The sequence below is a fragment of the Arachis ipaensis genome, chromosome B7 (assembly GCF_059453495.1).
Source record: "Arachis ipaensis isolate K30076 ecotype BB chromosome B7, ASM5945349v1, whole genome shotgun sequence".
Classification (NCBI taxonomy): Eukaryota; Viridiplantae; Streptophyta; class Magnoliopsida; order Fabales; family Fabaceae; genus Arachis; species Arachis ipaensis.
In genome coordinates, this window is record NC_142442.1 from 48,399,590 (window position 1) to 48,424,253 (window position 24,664).

The following is a 24,664-nucleotide window of genomic DNA, read 5'->3' on the forward strand; positions in this document are numbered from 1 at the left end:
GGCAAGGTATAAGAACTGGAAGTCCTATCCTTATCAATTGTGATGAGAATTGAATTTTAATCCCACTTTGTTAACCTCTAACTATGAAGGTAAATCAAGTGGATTAATTAGCTTAATCCTCAGGTCCTAGTCAATTCCTATGGAAAGACTAGAGTTATTGGAGCAACTCCCAATTTCAATCACTGCTTTATTTGACAGCTCAAGCGTTACCAATTACTTAACCAAAGTCAAAAGGAAGAAAATATCTAAATTAAATTAAAAGCATCAATATAAATAAAGCAAAGCAATCTCAAATTTGAAATACCTCAAATAATATTAATTAAGAAAATCATAACATGAATGTAGCATAAGCCAAATTGAAAAGATAAATATCAATTAAAGTAATAAAATAAAAGTAAAAAAATAAATTAAAGGAACATTGAACCTGTGATGAAAAAGAAATAATCATAAATCCTAAAACTAAATCCTAAGAGAGAGGAGAGAACCTCTCTCTCTAAAAACTACATCTAAAACTAAAATTGTGTGTTGTGAGCTTATGATCATGAATGAATGGATTCCCCACTTTATAGCCTCTAATCTGTGTTTTCTGGGCCGCAAACTGGGTCGAAAACAGCCCAAAAATCTTTGGAGAAGAAATCTGCCACGCTGATTTTCGTCATTGCGACGCGTCCGCGTGGAGCACGCGTTCGCATCGCCTAGAATCAGAGCAACTATAGCATATTATATATCAAATCGAAGTCCAGAACGTTAGCTTTCCAATGCAACTGGAACCGTGTCGTTTGGATCTCTGTAGCTAAAGTTATAGCCATTTGAGTGCGAAGAGGTCAGGCTGGACAGCTTAGTAATTTCTCCAACTTCTTGTATTCCTTCCACTTTTGCATGCTTCCTTTCCATCCTCTGAGCCATTCCTGTCCTGTAATCTCTGAAATCACTTAACACACATATCAAGGCATCTAATGGTAATAAGAGAGGATTAAACATAGGGAACTTAAGGCCAAAGAAGCATGTTTTCAATCAAAGCACATAATTAGGAAGGCAAATGTAAAACCATGCAAATAGTATGAATAAGTGGGTAAAGAGTTGATAAAAATCACTCAATTGAGCACAAGATAAACCATGAAATAGTGGTTTATCAACCTCCCCACACTTAAACATTAGCATGTCCTAATGCTAAGCTTAAGAAAAGCTATAAAGAAGTGAAGAGGAATGATAGAGAGTATGCAATGCAACCTATTTATGTGAATGCAACTACATGCAAAATGTTTCTACCTACTTGGTTAAAAATAAATAATTTCTCCAAGACAAACATAAATCAAATTTCACTAATTCTAATCATACAATAAAAAGCAAGTAAATTTATAAGAAGATAGCTCATGAAAGCAGGGAACATAGGATCAAGCATTGAACCCTCACTGGTAGTGTATATCACTCTAGTCTCTCAAGTGTATAGGGTAATTCACTCTACTCTTCTCTGGTCATGCTTTCTAAAACTTTGTTCTTCATCTAACCAATCAACAAATATTTAATGTACCAATGCAAACATCATGAGGTCTTTTTAGGGTTGTAATGGGGCTGAGGTAAAGGTAAGGATATATGTATGACCAAGTGAGCTTTATAAAGTGAATCCTTGATTAGTCTAAGATCTCACCTAACATATACATACTTTATACAATTTTAAAATACTTTACCTAGCTACCCAAATTTTTTCCACTTTTGTATTACATGCTCATGTATCAAACTTATTTTTGAATTTTGTCCCATGTGCATTGATTCTTTTTAATTGGGGTAATATTATTTTTCTTCTCTTTTCTTTTCTTCTCTTTTTTCTTTTTTTTTTTATTATTATCCCCTTATTTAATTACTTAATATTTTTTTTCAATGCACATGGTAATTTAATTATTTTGATTTCACATGAGCATGCTTCCCAAATTTTCAAATAACTTATTCAATTTAATTCCCTACTTTTTCATATCATCACATGTTCCCAAAAAATCCCCCATACTTAAATTATACACAATATCTATCTTAAGCTAACCAAGGATTCAACTTGGAATTATTAATTTGTTTTTCTGCTTAATGTAACACCCTAACTACCAAAGCTCACGCTTCCGGCTGCGTAACCCTGATAGCTCGGACATTACGACGACACTTATACTATTTAATACTAAAATATGAGCCTATTTAAAACTTTAAACCGCAATACCGCTCCCAAAGATACTTTCGTTCGATAACGTACATCCATAAATACCATACAACTTACAAAAACTCATAAAGAGTACATCCATATATATACATACATATATATAAATAATATTACAAACATAATCCAATACAATTCCTATCCCTCTTACAGATTATATCAAGATAAAGGCGAGGGTACAATAAACCATAACTAAAACAATATAGAGCATCACAACAACAATTAAATAAGCTCTTCATAACTTCTGCGCCCATATCCTGAAAGGGGAAAAATGTAGGGGGGGTGAGAACATCATCCTCGAAAGGGTTCTCAGTAGAGGGTTTTTGGGAATTACTGTAATAGGATACATGAAGATAATCGCACCAGTGATTCATAACCGTCTTATACCTCTTTTCAAAAACAACGGTTTACGATGAAAGTAAAGTCGGAAATCTTTTCAGAAAGAAGAACCGTTCAATTCCCAAAAACTCAAAAGCCTTTCAAAACGGTTTATCTATGCGGAACCAAAATAGCCTTTCATAATTTATTCCAAACCAGAAACACAAAACCGAAATCAACCATCAGTTCATCTCTTTCCAATCACGGCCCTAGGCCCAAACAATCCAACCAACAACCAATCACCACAATCCAACAGAGTCCCAGATGCAAACACAGATAGAAAGTTCAAGCACAAACAAACAGTTATTACAAGTAGAACAGTTAGCAATTAATCACATAGGCAAACCAAGTATAATATGCACACCCAACCAATGTCACACAAATGCATATGATGCATGCCTGTCCCTAGTGGCTGATGATATCATCTGTCGGTTATGGAGCCAACCCGACAAGTCCTGGTAGCTAACCATTGGACTGTCCCTCTGTCGTGCATCCCCAACTCGAGTTATACTCATCATAAGCTTGATCATAATCATGATCCATATCCATCACCCTCACTGGTGAATATTTATCCATCACCATCACTGGTGAATATTTATGGGGGCGAGCTCATCCGGGCCTTTCACAGTGCCCGGCCACACTTACGACATTGGGTTAACAGAGCTTCGAGTCTCAACCTAGAGCACATGGTGGCTAGCCATTGCTACTACCCAGGGAAACCCTCGTCTCCAATAGTGGAAGTGCAACATCACAACTTATCAATATCTCAGCATAAATGCTTTCATTCTCAATCATGGATCAACATCCATCTCAGCCATTCGGCTCACGGTTCAATCCAGAACCAGCCAATATTTATATCATTCAAGGCCATTCCGGCTCACGGTTCAATCCAGAACCAATCAATATGTATAATCATACACAGCCATTCCGGCTCACAACAAAACAACACTTCCACATTCAAAACCATCAAATTCATGAAACCGGCATTTAAGTCATAAATCATTTTCTCAATTCATTTCACTTCGAAATCAAGTTTCAACTCTTTTCAGCCTTTGCTTTAAAGATCTCATTTCTCAAATCATTTCGGCTCATAAGCCACTTTTTCTCAAGGTAAATTCCCCTTTTAAAAACAATGCCACTCTCGGCATCCTCTTTCCAAAACTTCCATAATCATGGCAAGTTAAAAGCCTCTTTGAGATATTCAAAATCACCCATCCAACAATGGGATTTTATAACAAAAGTTTCTCGGCAGGGTCCCAAGTCTTTAGGGGAGAATAACATAACTCATTTCGCCAAATTCATTTAAAATCATTAAAGCATTGGCTTTCTGATTTGAGTAAGTAAATAGGATCTAATCCAAACCGGGTCATGTAATCATTTACTTCTTTCAAAGCCGTTTCCTTTACTTAGGCAAAACCAACTTCAACCCCCATGATAAATTCTAGAACGTTTCAACTGTTCAAAATTGTTTTAGTCTTGCAAGAATTCAGAATTCGAAGAGTACTTAAAACCTTTCTCAAAACATTTCAAAATAAAACTTGTCAATAGACATTCAGGTTCTTTCAAAGTCATTGAAACTTCTTTAATTGAAACTCCCAAGTCAAATTCAAAGGCATAAAACCCTTTTCACATCCAAACAGCTTTAAAACACAAGTTTCATCTAAATAACCTTCTCCTGAAAGAGATATAATGCCTTTATTAAGAAGCAAGACTAAATCACAATTTCCTCTTTATTAATTCATTTCGAAAGCATGAATCATCCTTTTCTCGATAATTCAAATAAAATAGTAGAAGTCTTTAACTCATCATTTTCCAGACATTTCAATAAAGACTCGGATTTTATAGAAATTTCGGCAGCACCTCCCCTAAAACTTGGACTTTTGCCACCCGGTTCGGGTCCCAATTAAACCGTTTCTCATTCCTTTTCAACAGCTCAAAACCAGAAATCAATTCAAAAGCAAGCTAAATCCAACAGTCGCCTCAATGGCATACCTCAAGGAAACCATTTCAAAAATCAACTCAATATCAACCGATTTAACTCATTTATAAAGCTTTAAAGAATCGGTTCAGCAATAAATCATTTATCAAAACCAGAGCAATTAAAGCCACCCAGGCTGGATTTCAAGAGCATTCTATCTTTCACATCATCAAAATAATTGACTCAATTCAAACCAATCCTCAACGGATTAAACTTATTTCAAATATTTAAAGAATCAACTTCAAACATTACATTTCACAAGCCACACAACAATTCAGCCAAGCCAACATCCATAATCATTCGAGTCAATTAAATAATACATAAGGCAGATACAATCACTAATTACACCATATCTCGCATCAGTATCCATATGTAATAATTCCAATAATAAACTGTAGTTTTCGGAAAGCGCCCCTACCTCAAAACGCAAATTCCATAACCCAAGCGTCTCACAAAGTCCTTTACGCCTCAACCCGAACTGACGGCAACCAAGACCTCAGCTCCCAGCCACTTTCGCAATAACCTCAACAACTCTAATCGTAACATACAACAACCAAAACTCACTCGTATAGCAATTGATGCTGCAAAACCTTAGTGTATGAAGCCAGAATAGTAACTAGAGAGCTTTCAAATCGAAACGCTTACCGGACCGAAGGAGAAACGGCTGAACCGACACCACGGTGGTCTACAAACAGGCTCGGCGGCAGCCCGACAGCCACCTCAAGCGGCAGCTATGACCTGAACCATATACAGTGACAATGAGGTTCCCAGAAACTCAACGGAAAGGAGAACCAATGTAAAACCCTTACCGGCAAAGTTTTCTGGTGGCGGCAGTGGCGTTTTTCCGGCGGTCAGGCACGGCGGCGCGATTCTCTCCTTTGCTGACAGCGACACTCGCGGCGACAACCTCCCCGTTTTCTCTCTCCCACACGGCTTCCTCTTCCCAGCAACCCTAACAACGACAGCGGCACTAGAATGGCGATCCCGACATCCACCGAAACAAAGCAGAATCAGATCGGCAGTTCTAACTAACTCCGGCGACCTTCTAGTGGCAGCACCGAAGGCATCTGCGGTGGGAAAACGGAAGCAGCAACGATGGCCTTTCGGCGGCAGTGACCGACGACTGCGTGGCGCGACACTTTCCCCCCATCGCGGTCCTCTCCCTCGTCTCAGATCTGCTCTGCGACGGCGCAGAGACGGCGGCACGACTAGAACTGGGTGCGGCTCCACCAACCTCGCGTCTTCTCCCTCAGCGACGTCCATGGCTCGCGCCTCCAACGTGACAGGCAGATCGATGAGGAGGCCCGGCGGCGCTAGCTTTCCCCTGGCGATGACAAGGACGCGTGGACTACCGCAGCGGCGCGACGCGGTGAGGGCGATGGCGGCGCGGTGAACTCCCTCTCGATCTCCACCCTTGGATGTGCGATGGCGTTCCTTTCTCTCCCTCTATTAGAGATGGCGGCGACGGTGGTAGAGGCACCCACCGTGCCGCCTCCCTCTTCTCCCCTCTTCCCTAGTTCTGTCTTTCCTTTACTTTGCTTTCGGTCGTTTCTTTCTTTTCAGGGAAATGGGAAAGGAGACTGTGCTGTTTTGGGTAGCAGGGATTTCGGCTGCTGCTGCTGGGTGTGGGGGAGAAGGAAACCGGGTCAGGTAACGGGTCGTTGGGTTAGGGTTTTATTTTCAAAAAATTAGGGTTAGGGGCATTATGGTAATTTCGCATAAAATTGGGAATAATATAGTAATTGAAACTAAATTCAATCCAACCCTAATTATATATAGAAAAATACTATTTGCTCATCAATTTTACAAATTATTTTCAATAAAATGCCAAAATCTAAAAATTAGAAATAATATAATTAATTTCTCTATTTTACCAAAACAGCAGTATTAATATTTAAAATATTATTTATTTAATCCAAATCATATAAAATTCCTATTATTTCATAACTGCCAACTTTATAATTTAAATATAGAAAATAATCCAATAATTATAAAATTGGATAATACTCATAACTTATCTCAAATTCAATAAATCAAAACTTGCCTTAATTATCTTTAATAAAATAATTTCTGAAATTAAGGCTATAAATAACTATATGATTTGAGACTTGATCATAATAAGACTTTTCAAAGATTTTGGGTCTTACACTTAAGGCTAGTAATGTGGTTATGAAATAGAAAGGGGTTAAAAAGTTCAAAGTGGCTAACAAGGGTGATGTAAAAGGTAGGCTTATTTGGGATAAGTGAGCTAATAACAAATAATGGCCTCAATCATATGCAAGCATGTAAATACACTAAATAATGGCCATATAGAATGGAACAAAGCAAAGATTGCAATTATAGAGAAGAAAATACACAAGAATAAAAATTTATGGTTAAATAATGTAACCATGTAAATAAGCTCAAAATCTCACAGGTTGTGTGTTCTTTGTCTCAAAAATCATGTTTCAAATACAACTTCTGATAAGTTTAACACAAAAATTTTGATTTTAAATTAGTGAAAATTTTTCAAAAATAGGGTCTTTAAAAAGAAACTTATTATTTCTCAACCAAGCAGTAGCTAAATGCATAAAATCAAACAAACATGCAATTAAACATGCTAATGCAACAATGAATAAAGAAAATAAAACGATGGTGTTTGAAAAGAATAAAATAGCTAACCCATGGAGATAGGTATCAACGTCCCCACACTTAAAGATTGCACCGTCCTTGGTGCATGCTAAGATGTACAAGTGGATGGGCTACTCCAACTGATGCCTTTTATTATAGATTGTGCAGATTGACTTGCCTGTCTCCCCAGTTAGAAGCTTTCCCTTTCCTTCCTCGGTGACCATCCTGAAAGAAGAGAAAAAGAAGGAAAGTAACCCAAAAATAAAGATAAGAACATAAATAAAATATGGGTGTTAATGCCAAATAATAAGGGTCTCATTTACATGGAAGCTTCAACATGTACGTGAGAAAACAATAGAAGCACATGGCATACCAATGGTGCAAAATTTGCAACAATGGGGAAGAGAGTGGGGAAGGAGAGATAATATAAATTCATGTCAATGCAAAATTAATACAGATATAAAAGATTGGCATTGATTTAAATAATATTACTCAATCAGAATTAAACAAGTCACTAAGCACCAAGAAAATACCAGAAAAGATGTAACAGTTGAATAAGAACATTTGAACACCAATGGTAAAATAATAAATTTAGAAAAGAAAAATAAAAATATGCAATGAATGAAAGTATGCAAATAAATTAAGTAAAATAAAATGAAAGTGAAAAAGGATGAGAAGTTAAAAAGATGAAGAAGAAGAAAGTAAGAAAGGATAAGAAAAATTAGGATTGGGGAAGAAAAGATAAGATATTTTTGGCTAATTTAGATAAGCTGTACGGCGCAGGCGACGCGAACGCGTGGGGTACGCGTTCGCACGGATGGCGCATATATGAATCGACGCGATCGCATCGATCACGCGAACGCGTGACTCGTTTTGTGCTACTGGCGTGAGGGCAGCCTCGCACTCGCACAACTCTCTGTTCAAAACGCATTTTTGCCAAATTCCAGGGTGACGTGGTCGCGTGGTTGACGCGATCGCGTGAATGGCCTTTCTTTTAAAAATGATGCGGACACGTGGGGGACACATTCGCGTGGTGGGGCTTGTGCTTCTAGCATGGTTCCAGCCCAACTTACTGCCTTACACCCTTTTACGTCGATTTCACAGGGCCACGCGTTCGCGTGTGTGACGCGGACGCGTGGGAGGCATTTTTCCCACATGACGCAGACGCGTGGATCAATTTGTGCCAAAGGCACGCCTCCAGCCACGCTCTCGCATGACTCTCTGTTCAATTCTTTTCTTCAAAATGCCCTGGTGACGCGGACGCGTCGCGTGCGTGTGTTGTTGTTGTTTTTTTTAATGCAATTATGCAGTATGCAATATGCAGTGCTAATGTAGATGCTATAAAAACTTTCAGGTTCAATGAAAATAAAATAAAATAAAAATAAACAACACGAAATAAAATTGAAAAAGAACGACCATACCATGGTGGGTTCTCTCCCACCTAGCACTTTTAGTTAAAGTCCTTAAGTTGGACATTTGGGGAGCTTCTTGTTATGGCGGCTTGTGCTTGAACTCATCCAGGAATCTCCACCAATGTTTGTAATTCCAATGGCTTCCGGGATCCCAAACTAGGCGTAGAAAGCCTTCAAGTAGGTTAAAGCAAGTGACAAGGCCCCAAGAATGTTGATTTCTAGACTGAATTCTGGGGTCCCAAATCTTGCTTTTGCACCCGTCTTCTTGTTGATCATTATGATTCCATCCGGGTGGCAAGCAATTTGAATTCTCACTAAAACGGACAAACAACTTCCTAGACCCATTCAGTTGAGCTTTACACCAACCTTTGCGTTTAAACTTAAAGCTTCCAACCATAATGAACCTTGCAGGACAATTCTTACCACTGACCATTTTCCTCTTACTCTTTATGCCACAAAGAGCTCTAAGTTGACCATTCATCTCCAGTAGCCCATATTCAAGTGGAATTAGAAAGTTAAGGGATATGAATTTTACCCACTTGAATGTTGTGAAGGGTGATGGCAACTTAGGGGGAGGGGTCTCCAATAACTTCGGCAAGGTGATTTCAAGCTCCACTCCCTTGTTCTCTTTGACAACTTCCACCTCTTTGCAAACTTATTTAATTTCAACCTCTTCCTCTTGGTAGCTTTCTTCCAATTCAATCTCTTCTTCATTACTTACCAAGGGCATGGGAGGTTGTGCTTCTTCTTCTTGAATATCCATCTCTTGATCAACCTCTTCCAAGTCCTTAACCATGATATGCCTTGGAGGTTGTACACCCTCCCCAACATCAAATGCAACTGTCTTGGAAGGAGGCTCTATGTCATGACTTTCCCATGGAGGTTCAGCATCTCCCAAGTCTTCAACCATTTCTTCTTCTTCAATAATTCCGGCTTCCTCCACTTGTTCTAGTACAAATTCATGCTCCTTACTGTCCACTGGAGTTTCTAATGTCTCCTTCATGCTACGTTTTTCATTAGATTGTCCACATGAAGCCATGGGGGTTCCTTGAGTGTCCGAACATCGGGAAGCTAATTGATTTATCGCTTGATTTAGTTAATATAGAGTTGCATGAAATTGATCCACTGTTTCTTTGAGACGGTCCGTTGATTCTTGTTTCACTTGGGTATCATAAGTAGGACATAAGGCTCTTGGATTGATGGATATGGATATGGTGCATATGGAGGTGGTGGTTCTTGGGAGTAATTGGGTTGGAATTGGGGTGGTTCTATGTATGGTTCATATGGTTCATAAGGTGGTTGGTATGGTGGATGAGGGTTAGGATCATATGAGGGTGTTTGGTGGTAAAGGGCTTGTGAGTATGGTGGTCCAAAATGATGTTGAGGAGGTGGGTCATAGGTATATGATGGGGGTCCACCATATCTATCGTCTTGGTATGCACCTCGGAATGGCTCTTGACTATAGCAGTTAGGTGGGTGTTGGTTGTCACGGAAGGGTCCACCATAACTGTTGTTTTGACATGCATTGGGGAATGGTCGTGCTCTATGGTATCTTGGAGGGTGTTGTTGCCTAAAGGGTTGATCAGATCCTCGTGGCTCCTTCCATCTCTGATTGTTTTGACCTTGATGCATGTTCCTGTTATAATTTCCATTCCTTGCAACAGCATTGGAACCAAACTCAAAGCGAGAGGGGTGAGAACTCATAATAGTAAATAAAAATTAAAAACGAAAATAAAAACAAATTTTAAATTAAAAGGTTATTGAAATTTAAATTTTGAAATTTAAATTTTAAATTTTAAATTTTGAAATTTGAATTTTGAAATTTAAATATTGAATTTTGAAATTTGATTTTTGAAATAAGATAAGATAAGGTTTTGAAAAATATATGATTTTTTTGAAAAAGATTTGAATTTTGAAATTTAAATTTTGAAATTTTAAATTTTGAAAATTGAAATTTGAATTTTAAATTTTTAAATTTGAATTTTGAAAATTGAAATTTGAAATTTTAAATTTGAGTTTTAAATTTTGAATTTTTGAATTTAATGAGGAAAGAGAAAAACAATAAAATGACACCAAACTTAAAATTTTTAGATCAAAACGAAGAAAACAACTAAGAACAACTTGAAGATCAAGATGAACACGAAGAACAAATTTTTGAAAAAAAATTTTAATAACTAAATAAAAACCAATAACCTCTTAATTTATGAAAAAAGCAAAAATAAAAACAAATAAACAAGCAAAAAGCAAATATTTACAATAACCAATAATAAGGCACACGTTTGCAATTCCCCGCAACGGTGCCATTTTGAAAAACTGAAGATTGATGATTTAGAAGTTATAGTAAACTCTCGTTTCAAGTATAGTTACTAAACCAAGCAATCAACCTTTCTTACAAAAGTTTTAGTTGTCACAAGTAACAAACCCCTTAAAAATTGATAACCGAAGTATTTAAACCTCGGGTCGTCTTCTCAAGGAATTGCAGGGAGGTGTTCTTATTATTGGTTATGAGTCTTGTAAATTGGGGGTTTTGAAAGTAAGAAAGAAGTATGTTAAATGACAAGAAAAATAAAATAGTAATAATAAAATAAACTCTTGGCAAGGTATAAGAACTGGAAGTCCTATCCTTATCAATTGTGATGAGAATTGGATTTTAATCCCACTTTGTTAACCTCTAACTATGAAGGTAAATCAAGTGAATTAATTAGCTTAATCCTCAGGTCCTAGTCAATTCCTATGGAAAGACTAGAGTTATTGGAGCAACTCCCAATTTCAACCACTGCTTTATTTGACAGCTCAAGCGTTACCAATTACTTAACCAAAGCCAAAAGGAAGAAAATATCTAAATTAAATTAAAAACATCAATATAAATAAAGCAAAGTAATCTCAAATCTGAAATACCTCAAATAATATTAATTAAAAAAATCATAACAAGAATGTAGTATAAGCCAAATTGAAAAGATAAATATCAATTAAAGTAATAAAATAAAAGTAGAAAAATAAATTAAAGGAACATTGAACCTGTGATGAAGAAGAAATAATCCTAAATTCTAAAACTAAATCCTAAGAGAGAGGAGATAACCTCTCTCTCTAAAAACTATATCTAAAACTAAAATTGTGTGTTGTGAGCTTATTATCATGAATGAATGAATTTTCCCGCTTTATAGCCTCTAATCTGTGTTTTCTGGGCCGCAAACTGGGTCGAAAACAGCCCAGAAATCGCTGGAGAAGAAATCTGCCACGCTGATTTCCGTCATTGCGACACGTCCGCGTGGAGCACGTGTTCGCGTCACCTAGCATCAGAGCAACTATGGCATATTATATATCAAATCGAAGCCCCGGACGTTAGCTTTCCAACGCAACTGAAACCGCGTCGTTTGGATCTCTGTAGCTAAAGTTATAGTCGTTTGAGTGCGAAGAGGTCAGGCTGGACAGCTTAGTAATTTCTCCAACTTCTTGTATTCCTTCCACTTTTGCATGCTTCCTTTCCATCCTCTGAGCCATTCCTACCCTGTAATCTCTGAAATCACTTAACACACATATCAAGGCATCTAATGGTAATAAGAAAAGATTAAACATAGGGAACTTAAGGCCAAAGAAGCATGTTTTCAATCAAAGCACATAATTAGGAAGGCAAATGTAAAACCATGCAAATAGTATGAATAAGTGGGTAAAGAGTTGATAAAAATTACTCAATTGAGCACAAGATAAACCATGAAATAGTGGTTTATCAGGGAGAAGTAGTGTTTAAGATGTGTGAAAATGAAGGGGTGAAGATGGGTTTATATAGGAGTGGGGAGAGGGTAAGGTTCGGCCATGTATGGGTGGGTTTGGGAGGGAAAGTGGTTTGAATTTGATTGGTGAGGTAGGTGGGGTTTATGATGGATGGATGTGGATTGGTGAAGGGTTTATGGAGAAGAGGGTAGGATTTAATAGGTGAGGGGTTTTTGCTGAAGAGGTATTGAGGTGATTGGTGAAGGGTATTTGGGGAAGAGTATTATGAAAAGGTGTGAAGAAGAGAGAGAGTGAGTTGAGGTTGGTGGGGATCCTGTGGGGTCCACAGATCCTGAGGTGTCAAGGATTTCTCATTCCTGCACCAATTAGGCTTGCAAAAAGCCCTTTGCTGCCAATCCTGGCGTTAAACGCCAGGTTGCTGCCCATTTCTGGCGTTTAACGCCAGCTTCTTGCCCTTTTCTGGCGTTAAACGCCAGTCTGTTGCCCATTTCTGGCGTTAAACGCCCAGAATGGTGCCAGACTGGGCGTTTAACGCCCATTATGCTGCCCTTACTGGCGTTTAAACGCCAGTAGGCTTCTCCTCCAGGGTATGCTATTTTTCATTCTGTTTTTCAGTTTGTTTTTGCTTTTTCAATTATTTTTGTGACTTCACATGATCATCAACCTACAGAAAACATAAAATAACAATGGAAAATAGAAATTTAACATAGATAAGTAAAATTGGGTTGCCTAAAAGAACTGGAGATTGATGGTTTAGAAGTTATAGTAAACTCTCGTTGCAAGTATAGTTACTAAACCAAGCAATCAACCTTTCTTACAAACGTTTTGGTTGTCACAAGTAACAAACCCCTTAAAAATTGATAACCGAAGTATTTAAACCTCGGGTCGTCTTCTCAAGGAACTGCAGGGAAGTATGTTCTTATTATTGGTTATGAAGATTGTAAATTAGGGTTTTGAAGGTAGGGAGCAAGTAATTTAAATTGCAATTAAAATAAGTAAAAGACTGTAAAATAAATAAATGACTGTAAAACACACTTTTGGCAAGGTATAAGAAATTAGAAGTCCTATCCTAGTTATCCTTATCAATGATGATGAAGATTGAATCTTAATTCCACTCAGTTAGTCTTTACTTAAAGTGAAGAAAAGTCAAGTGACTAATTAGTTAGATCCTCAAATCCTAGTTAATCCCTAAGGAAAGATTGGGATTATTGAAGTTCAATTCAATTAGCAAAGATAACAATTATCAATCATGTTTGAGTTTGATAACTCCTGAGTTACTGATTTCTTAACCAAGACCAAAAAGGGAAAAGTAAATCTACTGGAATAAAAATGCCTTCAGATTGGAAGCAACAGTAACATGAACAAAAAAAAGCAATAATAAACTGAAATACCTTAAATAACATTAATTCAAAGAATAATCTGTAACGTAGAAGAATTCATAAATTAAATTGAGAAGATAAATAAAAAGGAATGTTGAACCTGATAGAAAGAGATAATCCTGAAAGCGAATAAAATCCTAAATCTAAATCCTAAAAGAGGGAGGAGAGAATCTCCCTCTCAAAACTAAATCTAAATCATGAATACTAACTAACTGGAGACTCTCTTCTGAATGGATGCATTCTCCCACTTCATAACCTCTGGTATGTGCCTTCTGGACTTGGATTTGGGCCAAAAAGGGCTTCAGAAATCGTTGGGGGCATTTTCTGTAATTTCTGGTGCATGGCCTCTGTCACGCGTCCGCGTGGGTCATGCGGTCGCGTCGTCTGGAGTTTTCCTTGCCACGCGGTCGCTTCAATCATGCGTCTGCGTCATATGCGTTTCGCTTAAGGCGCGCGATCGCATCAAGCACGCGGTCGCGTCACTGCCATGTTGCGCTGGCACGCGGTCGCATCGTCCATGCGATCGCGTCACTGCCAGTTTCTTCAAAAACTCCGTTTTATGCTTTCCTTCCATTTTTGTATGTTTTCTTTCTATCCTTTAAGTCATTCCTGCCTAAGAAGATCTGAAACTACTCAACACACGAATCATGGCATCGAATGGAAATAAAAGGGTAATTAAAATAGTTATTTTTAAGCATAGGAAACATGTTTTTCACATACATCACATAATAAGGAAGGGAAAGTAAAACCATGCAATTAATATGAATAAGTGGGTGAAGGATTGAATAAATCACTCAATTTGAGCACAATATATATCATAAAATATGGGTTTATCAACCTCCCCACACTTAAACAGTAGCATGTCCTCATGCTAAATCCAAGATAAAGAGTAAGGTAAGGTTGAAGTGGCGGAATCTCATGTAATGCAATCTATTTTAAATGCAACTACCTAAATGCATCATGCAATTCTAATTATTTTTATTTACCTGTATATAAAGCTTACATGTAGTTGAATTAATTCACATTTCTCAAGGAATCATATATATAGCCAGACCTTAGATAATGATAAAGCACTTTTACAATTGAGATGGGAAAGAAAAATATTGTATAAACTTGCTAGACAATTAATAATTCAAGCAGAGATATATGTTAATGAGCTATTGAACCCTCACTGGATTTTGTGTTTACTCTCTAGTCACTCAGTGTTTATTGGGTTAATCACTATATTCTTCTTTTTATCCTTACTTTCCATAACTTTGTTCTTCATCTAACCAATCAACAATTATAGAATATGGGCATACAAAAATCATGAGGTCTTTAATTAAGGTTGTAATGGGGCCAAGGTAAAGGTAAGGGTATATGTATAAGGCTAAGTGAGCTAATTAAGTGTATCCTTGATTAGTCTAAGATCTCACCTAACATACATATTTTGTAAAGCACAGCTTCTCTACTTATTTTCCCATATTTTCCCCACTTTTGATGTTACATGCTCATGCCTTAATTTTTTTATTTTTTATCCCATGTGTATTATTTTATTTTGCAATTGGGGAATTCTTTTGTATCTCCTCTATTCAAATACTGAAATATAAAAATTTTTTCTTTTTTTTTAATGCACATGGTAATTTAATTACTTTGATTTCACATGAGCATGTTTTCCAAAAATTCTTATTTTGACACATCTTTATTCTTTTCAACATTCTACCTTTGTTTCTATCATTCATGTTCCCATAAAGTTTCCCTACACTTACACAATACACAATTTCTATCTTAAGCTAACCAAGGATTCAACTTGGGATTTTTATTTTGTTTTTCTGCTTAAAGCTAGTAATGTGGTTATAAAACAAGAGGGGTTTTAAAGGCTCAAGGGGGCTAACAAGGGTGATGTAAAAGGTAGGCTAATTTGGGAATAGTGAGCTAAAATTAAACAATGGCCTCAATCACTTTCTTGGTATGTATCTATATTTTATAATCGAACATATAGATTAAAACAAAGTAAAGAACATCAGAATAAAAAAGAAGGGCGGAACACACAGGAATAAAATATTATAGTTTAAATGTAACCATACAATTAAGCTCAAAACTCACAGGCTGTGTGTTCTCTAACTCAAAAATCATATATCAGTTATATATGTCATGCAAGTAAAATTAAGAGTTCCCATTATTCTCAATGTAAATCTTAAGGTGGCTTTAAAGTTCAAGTGTTTCTCCTTGATGAAATGTTGTTAAATAACTAACATGGAATACTATATATACAAGGTGTGTGGATTGCTTCTATTATATTCAAGTCTCTAGTTTACTTCCTTTTATATTTTCAATTTAAACTAAGCTATCTTATGCTAAAAAGGGTAAACTATATTAATTAATCCACAATTTCTATAACTAATAATTTAGAATTGTAACTAAACTAAATGGCTAAAATATGAACTAAAAGTGCAACATGCAGAAATAGAGTAAAAATACATGAAAATAGTAATGTATAAGTACTGAGAAAATAAAAATAAAAATAAAAGAGAAAAATACAGAAAAAGTAGCAAAATAAAGTAAAAGAGTCTGTAGTGGTTCACCAAAAAATATACGCCAGAGATGGCGACCTCCCCACACTTAAAATGAAGCATCGTCCCTGATGCTCACTCAAGCAGGGTGTGAAGGGGTGTCATCACTGGAAGGGTGGGTAGCTGGAGTCTCTGTGGTGGTGGTCTGAGGATCTGCCTACTGCAGAGGAGGTGCTGACTGAATAGGGACCTCTGGGTCTGCAGCCTGAACCTGATGCGAGGCCTCTCTCTGTGATGCAGCCTGCTCTGTGCCTACCTGCGTGCCTACCTGCGCAGCCTCTATCTGTGGATGGGTATCCGCCTTGTGATCATCCGCCTCCTCCTCAGATGGCTCTGATGGTGTGTCAGGCTCGGAGGGGATGTCACTGCCAGAACGGATCATCAGCTTCAGGTGCTCATAGCGTCGCTTGCTGCGACGCTCCATCTGGTCAAGCTGCTGAAACAGGCGGTGCACTAAATGATAAATTATCTCTGAGGCAGGTGGAGGTGCAGTGGTGGTAGCAGGGGTAGCTGTAGAGGAAGAGGGGCCGGCAGATGGTGTGGCTGTCTCATCAGTAGGAGTGAGGAATGGAGGTCTGTAGCCCAAAGCTAGAAAGTTCCTGCCATGAGGGATAATCTTCTTGTATTCTGCAGCAGGTGGCCTCTCATTAGCATCGTCCCAAGGCACGTCAGCTCGACGGCCAAGCTGTGTAATCAGATATGGAAAGGGGAGAGTGCCTCGGACGTGGACCCTGGCCATGTAGTACCGAATGAAGCGTGGCAGGTACAGGTCCTTACCCTCCATCACACACCATAGGAGGGTGATCATAGCGACAGGTAGCTCTGTCTCGTGAGTACTCGGCATAATAAAGTTGCTTAGGATCTGATGCCAGAGCCGAGCCTCATCGTTCAAGTATGCCCGCTTGATTCCCTTAGGCATGGTGGTGTTCTGGCCCATGACCTATGGAATAGTCGGGTCAAGGGCTATCCTGGCCTTGACTGCATCCCAGTCAAATTTCATGAAGTGCATGTCCTCCTCAGCTTGTTGATAACCATCTGGCTGATCAGATTTAGGCAGAAGCTTCAGAACATCCTCTATGGCCTCCTCAGTGACCAGTATCTACTTCCCTCTTAAGTTCACTGCATCTAGGGAAGTTTTGAAGTAATTGCAGTAGAATTCCCTTACCCAAGATGCATTGACCTCAGTCAGGTTTCTCTCCAGGAAGAACCAGCCTCTTTGTTTGATCTGATCAGAGGTGTATTGCTGGAGTTCTTCTGGGATCTTCAGAGTCCTCTCTAGGTACTGGTTCCTGGAGGTTGCAAACACCGGATACTTCAGCTCACAGTATCGGTTTGCAAACTTAATGGGATCAGTAGCAGGGAGTAGTTGGTCAGCCTTCTCCTACGGGGTAAAGTGTTTCTCCCACCAGGAGTCATCGTGCATGATGTCCAGTATGGACATAGAGGATTCTCCTCTTTTCCGTTTGCCAGTTGTTTCCTTTCCTTTTTCCTTTCTCTGGGTGTCAGACATCCTGAAAAACAGAAAACCAAGATATAATAAAAATAGGAAAGCAGGTAGGCAATTAATCGAAAGAAGCATATAATGGCAAAGGAGCAATAGAATAATGAAAAGGAGTTAAGTAAATGTGCATTAAGGATTGTATAGGAGTTAAAAGTCTGAGAATAAAAATTCACAATCCAAAAGGTAAAAGGATTCATGTTAAGTAGGAAAAATGTCCGTCATGCCTTGGTTAGAATGTTAGAGAGAATAGTGAAAAACCAGAAGAGATGTTTTGAAAGGTAAGTGGGTTAGGAATGAAAAAGAGGTTAGGAAGTTAAAATTAGTGAATTAGTAAAAAGTGGGTTAAAGTAAGTGGCATGATGAGCATTTTCTAAATAACGAGAATTCACAAATTAAAGCAACAGATAACTCAAATTCAAACAAGGAAGTCAAGGATGAATCAAATGAAAATAGAAAAAGGTGGAATTGAATCATCCAAGATGCAATTTATAAACCAGGAAATTAAAAAAAAAAGAATAAGAAATCTTGCCCTGTCATTCATGAATTGGTTTGGTAAAAGCTGAGTAAAGCATAGTGCAATTTTGCCAAAACCAAAACAGGAATGAAAATCAAAACAATTTACAGAAATTTGGGCAGAATCCCGGCTAAAATTGGATGTTCCCGGAAAATAAATAGCAATCAGAATAGCTCATATGAATTAAAATATAGCTGTAATTACATAAAGGGAATATGAAAATGGAAAAGCAGTGTAAAAAGCAGCATGAAAAAAGAAATTACAGCATATGAACAATACTAACATCACAGCAATAGCAGAATTGTGAAAATTAGGAAACAAGAAACATGAACAGCGCAATTAAACAGGCCTAAATCCACTAACCACATCCTAGGCTACCTAACAACTTAGAATCCGCTACAACATGCATATCTAACTAGCCTAATTATGAAGATAAACAGAAAAATATGTAAGTAACTGGGAATCGAAAGAAGGGTGGCGTTCGACGGAACCTGGAAGGCGTAGGAATGAGAGTAGGGCAGAGAGATGGCTGGGGGATGGTGGTGGTGGCAGCTGATGCGGCGGTTGAGGGTGGCGCGGCGGCAGTGGTGGCTGTTCGGGCAGGGAGTTTCGGGTCGGGTAATGGGAGAAGGGTTGAAGGGGGATGTAAGGGAGGGGGTGTGGGTGGTGGGTGGTGGCGCGGCGGTTGAGGGCGGCATGGTGGGGGCGGTGGTCGCGGAGGGGGAGGGCAATATTGGTGGAGGGAAGAAGAGGGGAGGGGAAAAAAAAAGAGAGGGAAAAGAGAGAAGGGGGTGCCGTGGCGGTGCTGTCTGGGTGGTCGTCGGTGGTGCAGCAGCGAAGGGTGGCGCGGTGGCGAAGGGTAGAGAGAGAGGGGGTGTTTGCAGGGAAGAGGAAGGAGAAAGGGTTGGGGGGGCGCGATGGGTAGGGTTCGCGTCACAGGGGGTTAATAATTTTGAATCCACGCGATCGTGTGGGGCACGCGGTCGCGTGGATGGGGTGGATTAGGGGTCGACACGATCGCGTAGGGCACGCGATCACATGTAATGGATAAAGGAGTAAATGACGCGGTCGCGTGAGGCATGCGACCGCGTCGCTGGAAATTGTGCTAAACGCATGATTCCAGCGCCGTTTCAGCGCAACTCTCTGTCTCCTTTGGGGTGGTGTGCAATGATCGTGTCGCTCACGCTGTCGCGTGGAATTGGTGTTGTGCAAGTGACGCGATCGCGTGGGTGGCGCGATCGCATGGGCGTTTTGTGCGAAACGCACAATGGCCGCAGGATTCTAGCCTAACTCTCTGGACGTTGGAGATTTAGGCCGATCTCCAGATCACGCGGCCGCGTGAATGACGGGGACGCGTAGGGAGTGTTTTTCGTAAGTGATGCGATCGCATGAATGATGCAGTCGCGTCGCACACCCTCTCTTCTTTTTTTTCATGCAGGTATGCAGTTATGCAGTATGCAATGTGAATGAATAACATTCAGGTTCAATTGAAAAAGAAAACAAAAATAAATAACATGAAATAAAACTGAAAAAGAAACGACCATACCTTGGTGGGTTGTCTCCTACCTAGCACTTTTAGTTAAAGTCCTTAAGTTGGACATTGGATGAGCTTCCTGTTATGGCGGCGTGCGCTTAAATTCATCCAGAAATCTCCACCAATGCTTGGAATGCCAATAGCCTCCGGGGTCCCAAACTAGGCATGTAAAGCTTCTGAGCAGCTTCAAACAAATTCTCAGGCTCCCAGGGTGACGAATGTCAGAATAGATTCCAGGATCCCAAACTTTGCTTTTAAATCCGCCTCCGTCTTGATCTATATTTTTCCATCCGGGCGGTTTAGAAATTAGATTTTCACCAAGGTGACCAAACATTTTCCTAGATCCATTCGATTGATCATGATGCCAATCCGTGCACTTCGAGTTGAAGCATGGAACCTGATTGAACCTTGTGCACCAGCTCTGAGTACGAGCTATTTCCCTCTTACTCTTAAAGCCGCAAAGAGCTCTAAGCTGGCCATCTGTTTCAAGCAAACCATATTCAAGTGGAAAAGTAAAGATAAAGGTTAAGGATTGTACCCACTTGAAGCTTGTATTGGGTGGTAATGGCCTTGGGATAGGTGTTTCCAGTGGTTCTGTGAGTTCTACTCCCTTGTGCTCTTTTGTGAATTTCTTCACTTCCTTGCAGACTTCCTCAAATGCATCCATGTCCTGATCAAAGCCTTCTATGTCTTCCTCGTCACTTAAGTCATAAACGGGAGGTTGAGAGAAATCTACCTCCGCATCATCTTCGTATTCACTTGGGGAAGATTCTTCGATCTCAGAGAATTCACTTGCTGATGCAAGTTCACTACTGGGAGAACTTGACTTGAGATTATCATCATCAAGGAAATTGGCTTCTTGGATTATTCCGTCTAGTTCTTTATAAAAGACTTGCTTCAGGGGTTGTGTACTATCCTCCTTAGCATCAATTGTAACGTCCTTGATATAATTCTCCACAACTCTGGATTCCCATGGAGGCTCAGCGTCTCCTAGGTCTTCAACCAACTCTTCTTCTTGTATAATGACAGCTTCCTCTACTTGTTCCATTACGAAGTCATGCCCTGCCTTGTCCACTGGAGTTTCTAGTATCTCCTTCATGCTACGCTCATCATTAGATTGTCCACACGGAGTTGTGGGAGGCCCTTGAATGTTTGAACGTCTAGAAGATAATTGACTTATTGCTTGCTCTAGTAGATAAAGGGTTGTTTGAAGTTGATCTACTGTTTCCTTGAGACGAACCTCTGATTCTCGGGGTGATGGAATTGGACGTGGTACATTGGGAAGTGGTGGTGTTTGGGAGTAATTGGATTGGAATCGGGGTAAATGAGGATCATATGGTGGCAAATGGTGAAAAGGAGCTTGTGAGTGTGGCGGTGCGAAGTTATGTTGAGAGGATGGCCTATAAGCGCAGGGTGGGGCTTGTTGGTAACCACAAGGTTGTCCACCATGTCTATTTTCTTGGTATGCATTGTAGATTGGTCTTTGTCCGTGATATCTTGGAGGGTGTTGTTGCCTAAAGGGTTGATCAGATCCTCTTGGCTCCATCCATCTTTGATTGCTCTGACCTTGATGCATGTTCCTGTTATAACTTTCACTTCTTTCAACAATATTAGAACCAAACTCGAAGCGAGAGGGGTGAGAATTCATAGTAGCTAATGGAAATAAAAGTGGAAAATAAAGACAAATAAACAAGTAAAAGAAAAGCATTTACAATAACTAAAATAAGGCACACGATTGCAGTTCCCCGGCAATGGCGCCATTTTGAAAGAACTGGAGATTGATGGTTTAGAAGTTATAGTAAACTCTCGTTGCAAGTATAGTTACTAAACCAAGCAATCAACCTTTCTTACAAACGTTTTAGTTGTCACAAGTAACAAATCCCTTAAAAATTGATAATCGAAGTATTTAAACCTTGGGTCATCTTCTCAAGGAACTGCAGGAAAGTATGTTCTTATTATTGGTTATGAAGATTGTAAATTGGGGTTTTGAAGGTAGGGAGCAAGTAATTTAAATTGCAATTAAAATAAGTAAAAGACTGTAAAATAAATAAATGACTGTAAAACACACTTTTGGCAAGGTATGAGAAATTAGAAGTCCTATCCTAGTTATCCTTATCAATGATGATGAAGAATCTTAATTCCACTCAGTTAGTCTTTACTTAAAGTGAAGAAAAGTCAAGTGACTAATTAGTTAGATCCTCAAATCCTAGTTAATCACTAAGGAAAGATTGGGATTATTGAAGTTCAATTCAATTAGCAAAGATAACAATTATCAATCATGTTTGAGTTTGATAAATCCTGAGTTACTGATTTCTTAACCAAGACCAAAAAGGAAAAAGTAAATCTACTGGAATAAAAATGCCTTTAGATTGGAAGCAATAGTAATATGAACAAAAGAAAGCAATAATAAACTGAAATACCTCAAATAACATTAATTCAAAGAATAATATGTAACATAGAAGAATTCATAAATTAAATTGAGAAGATAAATAAAAAGGAATGTTGAACCTGATAGAAAGAGATAATCCTGAAAGCGAATAAAATCCAAAATCTAAATCCTAAAAGAGGGAGGAGAGAATCTCCCTCTCAAAACTAAATCTAAATCATGAATACTAACTAACTGGAGACTCTCTTCTGAATGGATGCATTCCCCCACTTCATAACCTCTGGTCTGTGCCTTCTGGACTTGGATTTGGGCCAAAAAGGGCTTCAGAAATTGCTGGGGGCATTTTCTGTAATTTCTGGTGCGGGCCTCTGTCACGCATCCGCATGGGTCACGCGGTCGCGTCGTCTGGAGTTTTCCTTGCCACGCGATCGCTTCAATCATGCGTCCGCGTCATATGCGTTTCACTTAAGGCGCGCGATCGCGTCAAGCACGCGGTCGCGTCACTGCCATTTTGCGCTGGCACGCGGTCGCGTCGTCCATGCGATCGCGTCACTACCAGTTTCTTCAAAATCTCCGTTTTGTGCTTTCCTTCCATTTTTGTATGTTTCTTTTGCATCCTCTAAGTCATTCCTGCCTAAGAAGATCTGAAACTACTCAACACACGAATCATGGAATCGAATGGAAATAAAAGGGTAATTAAAATAGTTATTTTTAAGCATAGGAAACATGTTTTTCACATACATCACATAATAAGGAAGGGAAAGTAAAACCATACAATTAATATGAATAAGTGGGTGAAGGATTGAATAAATCACTCAATTTGAGCATAATATATATCATAAAATATGGGTTTATCATTGCCTCCCAACAAGCGCTTCTTTAATGTCAGTAGCTTGACAGTGGGCTCTCATGGAGCCTTACAGATACTCAGAGCATGATGATGGCCTCTCAACACCAAACTTAGAGTTTAGTTGTGGCCTCCCAACACCAAACTTAGAGTTTGAATGTGGGGGTTTTGTTTGACTCTGCATTGAGAGAAGCTTTTCATGCTTCTTCTCCATGGTTACAGAGGGAGATCCTTGAGCTTTAAACATAAGGGAGTCCTCATTCACTTGAAGGACCAATTCTCCTCTGTCAACATCAATCACAGCTTTTGCTCTGGCTAGGAAGGGTTTGCCAAGGATGATGGATTCATCCATACACTTCCCAGTATCTAGGATTATGAAATCAGCAGGGATGTAGTGGTATTCAACCTTTACCAAGACATCCTCTACAAGTCCATAAGCCTGTTTCCTTGAATTGTCTACCATCTCTAGTGAGATTCTTGCAGCTTGTACCTCAAAGATCCCTAGCTTCTCCATTACAGAGAGAGGCATGAGATTTATGCTTGACCCTAGGTCACACAGAGCCCTCTCAAAGGTCATGGTGCCTATGGTACAAGGTATTGAGAACTTTCCAGGATCTTGTCTCTTCAGAGGTAATTTCTGCCTAGTCAAGTCATCCAGTTCTTTGGTGAGCAAGGGGGTTCATCCTCCCAAGTCTCATTACCAAATAGCTTTGCATTTAGCTTCATGATTGCTCCAAGGTACTTAGCAACTTGTTCTTCAGTAACATCTTCATCCTCTTCAGAGGAAGAATACTCATCAGAGCTCATGAATGGCAAAAGTAAATTCAATGGAATCTCTATGGTCTCAGTGTCGGTCTCATATTCCCATGGTTCCTCATTAGGGAACTCCTTGGAGGCCAATGAACGTCCATTGAGGTCTTCCTCAGTGGAGATCACTGCCTCTTCCTCCTCTCCAGGTTCGGCCGTGTGGGTTATGTTGATGACCTTGCACTCTCCTTTTGGATTCTCTTCTGTATTGCTTGGAAGAGTACTAGGAGGGATTTTAGTAACTTTCTTACTCAGCTGACACACTTGTGCCTCCAAATTTCTAATGGAGGACCATGTTTCAGTCATGAAACTTTGAGTGGTTTTAATTAAATCAGAGACTACAGTTGCTAATTCAGAATGGTTCTACTTAGAATTCTCTGTTTGTTGCTGAGAAGATGATAGAAAAGTTTTGCCATTGCTAAACTTATTTCTTCCACCATTATTGTTGTTGAAGCCTTGTTGAGGCCTCTGTTGATCCTTCCATGAGAGGTTTGGATGATTTCTCCGTGAAGGATTATAGGTGTTTCTATAGGATTCTCCCATGTAATTCACCTCTTCCATTGCTGGGTTATCAGGATCATAAGCTTCTTCTTCAGATGAAACTTCTTTGGTACTGACTGTTGCTGCTTGCATTCCAAAGAGACTCTGAGAAATCATATTGACTTGATGAGTCAATATTTTGTTCTGAGCCAATATGGCATTCAGAGTATCAATCTCAAGAACTCTTTTCTTCTAATTTGTCCCATTATTCACAGGATTCCTTTCAGAAGTGTACATGAATTGGTTATTTGCAACCATTTCAATGAGTTCCTGAGCGTCTGCAGGCGTCTTCTT